The sequence below is a fragment of the Phymastichus coffea genome, unplaced genomic scaffold (genome assembly GCF_024137745.1).
Source record: "Phymastichus coffea isolate CEN01 unplaced genomic scaffold, Cenicafe_Pcof_1.1 PCOF00017, whole genome shotgun sequence".
NCBI lineage: Eukaryota > Metazoa > Arthropoda > Insecta > Hymenoptera > Eulophidae > Phymastichus > Phymastichus coffea.
The window spans coordinates 4,473,406-4,476,527 of record NW_026706828.1 but is presented as its reverse complement, the minus strand read 5'-3'; the positions used below and the strand labels follow the sequence as shown (position 1 = coordinate 4,476,527).

Below are 3,122 nucleotides of genomic sequence, written 5' to 3'. Positions count from 1 at the left end.
ATCATACAGTTTTATCTCAAAATAAATAAAATCATTAACCTCTTTAGATTCATTATCGACTTCTTTGATGCGTTCAAACATGCTGTATTCCTCAGTAGAACCAGTACTGCTATCTGATGAAGCATCATGAATAATTCCATTGAAAATCGAAGCTTTGACAGACTGGTTTTTCCTAAGTCTTTTTCTAACTCTTTGAGTTGATCTGCCTTCACGTTGACCACATTTATTTTCTTCTTCTGAACTACAGTTTCTTGCACGAGAATATCTTCTTTGGTGTGAACGTGGCTTTGATGAAGTATTTTTAGGATGAAGGTTCCTACTTTGAAAATTATTACCCCTGGTCAAAGTAGAAAGAGTCGAACTATGCCCTCCATTGAAATCTTGAAAACATACAAGACACAAAATAAATATATTACTTATTATTCATTTCAATATTTATTTTTATACCTTACCTATATTTGCTGCGTTTAAAGGAGCGAGAGATTGTCTATTGTTTGAACTAGAAATAATTTCACTATTTTGTGAACTCAGGATTTTCGTTTATATTTTCAATCTGTTCCACTAACATTTCACTCTCAGAATCTGGTGACTGGTGAGTATTTGGATTTTGTTTATTATTTTTCAAAAATAACTCCTTTTTTCTTGTAAATTCTTCTTTTTCTTTTGATGAACGTTGAATGAGTCTACTGTTTTTCTTTTTGTATTTTTTACGTCTCTGTACGAACATGTAAGAATTAATAATTTAAAAAAAAAATGATATGGCGAATACTGATGAATAGTTAAATTTTTTACATGTTTATTATGATTTATTTCATCGTTGTTGGACCTCAGTACTGAATCAGAACTTTCACTGTTTTTTTCTTGATCACTGCCTGAAGCAGAATGATTGCATGCTTCAATCAAACTTACACTAAATTTGGTGGCTTTTAATCTTTTCGTGGAATTATTTTTTAAAAACTTGAGAATCACAGGATCTTGAAATAGAAATAAAATTGTTAAATGAAAAAGCTGATAAAATGTTACATCTTAATAAACAAAACTATGACTTACGACCAAATGAAACAATTTGTATAGCAGCGTATCTTTTTGATCCTGTCAATAAACCTGAATATGGTCTGTATTTATCGAAATCAGTAGAATGTTCTGGATACTGGTCTTCAAATTCCTTTATATCTGCAATTGGAATAATATCTCTTGCATTCTTCCTGTTTTTCCACATAATCAGGGCATGTGTTAGTTTGTTGTACTCATCTATTAGCTTTGCACAATTGGGAAAATCTTGCAAAAAATAAAATATCAATGAGACAACCTTATCAATTAAATGCAAAATATATTATACTGTAAATTTCTTTGAACGCAATAATCAAGTTGTAAGTGAAAAACTTACTTCCTAACTGCAGAACTTGAACATGCATGGATCTGTCTTCAGACGCCTCTATATAATTGTATGTTATTTCAAGGTTGAAATCTGATAAACTTTTGGGAGGCGAGACTTGATATTCTTCTATGGCTGACACTGCAACTACTCTAATTATATCTTGATCAACAATATAAACTAAAGCAAAAGAATTATTCTCAATAGACTGACACTTTGTGCGCATTTCCTCTTCACCTGAAAATTATGGAAATACAGTATTTGTTTTGAAAAAAAAATTGCGTTGCACGGTATATATACTTACTCCCTAAGGCATAGATAATCACATCTGAAAAATCACTGCTGATTCCTTTAGCTTGATAAATTTTTTTATCGTAGAATTGAAGCTTATGCTTAGGCTTTGGATCTATTTGTAAATCATTAATGTTAATAACTCTAATTATTTGTTCAGTTGTGAAATCGACAATAGCATGTGAAATTATAGTCTCTTCCAATTGTTTTAATGCATTGTCCATAGATAATTTATCTGTAAAAATAAACAATAATAATATCGAACAAATACACAGATAAATAATTATCCATTTACATGTTTCGAGCACATGTTAACTTTACATATTTCAATTGGTACTTACTTCCTACTTCTAACATGAAAATTTTATTCATCCTTTTGTTGTCATCCAAAGAATAGTAGGCTATATTTTTATCAAAATCTTTAGAATGCAATGGTGTTTTGAGAAATCCAGCTATTTTCTTTATATGTATGATTTCCAGATTATTAGTTATATCATTGTGTACTAAAGCATGATCAATTTTTCTGGAGGCATGCTTGGTAAATATCGCAACACGCGAATAGCTTTATCTAACCGTAATTAATCCGTATTGTTAAAAATTTTATGACAATGGAGAACAAAAGAAATGATTGCTATTGTCTCTGATCGAAATAAAAGTTGTCACACAAATCGAGACAATTCTCGTGTGACTTTAGCCCTGCGCAGGCGCGGACTCGTATGTATACATGCACACTGTAATATCCCCACCTATGCGTAGGGCGCGCACATATATTCTCCATCTTGAAACTTTTGTCGCGTCTCGAAACTCAATTGATATGGCCTTAATTAAATAGTTATAAATATATATATTTTGATATACAATTGATAAGATTGCATAAAATTATAAATTATGGTGAAAAAAAGAGGACCATACAAGAAATATCTTAAAACCGGAGATAGTCCACCGAAATCTACGAAATACGATCATGCCAAAAAAAAGAAGAAATGATACGAGTGATTCTACTAGTATTGATGATATGGAGGTTAGTTGTGTTGTCAATTTCTTATAAGTGCATCATTTGTTAGTGAATAATTGCCTTCTAATCTATGAATGAATATCAATGCACTATATGATATCAATGTAAATATTGTATGTATTGTAAAAAAATAATTGTTCGTTGTGAGAAATCTGACTGGTTTAATTACATTTCAGGAACACTATAAAATCATACATAATAATAAATTAGCAAACATTGGAGGCCTTCAGCCAGACACAGGTCATATTGAGGATATTATTCCTGGTTCAACAAGTCCGGAAGAAATCTTGGTGCAGCCAGATATTGCTTGCAATAGTCCAGAGAGACTTCATTATAATATGATGCAGAGTGGAAGTAGTTCTGTCGAGGCAAATTCAGAGCAATATAAATCACATCTGTCAATGAGTGCTCGACTTAGTTACTCTGATGAGGTGAGACTAA

At 31.3% G+C, this 3,122-nt stretch overlaps 1 long non-coding RNA gene across 1 annotated transcript; it reads right to left on the bottom strand.

Moving 5' to 3' along the window:
* Positions 1–214: 214 nt before the first annotated feature.
* LOC131675205 (uncharacterized) lies at positions 215–932 on the bottom strand. Its single transcript, XR_009303013.1, has 3 exons — positions 793–932; positions 453–715; positions 215–380 (listed from the first exon to the last, which is right to left on the bottom strand). It is a non-coding gene; the product is annotated as an uncharacterized LOC131675205 (long non-coding RNA).
* Between the last annotated feature and the right edge of the window lie 2,190 nt (positions 933–3,122).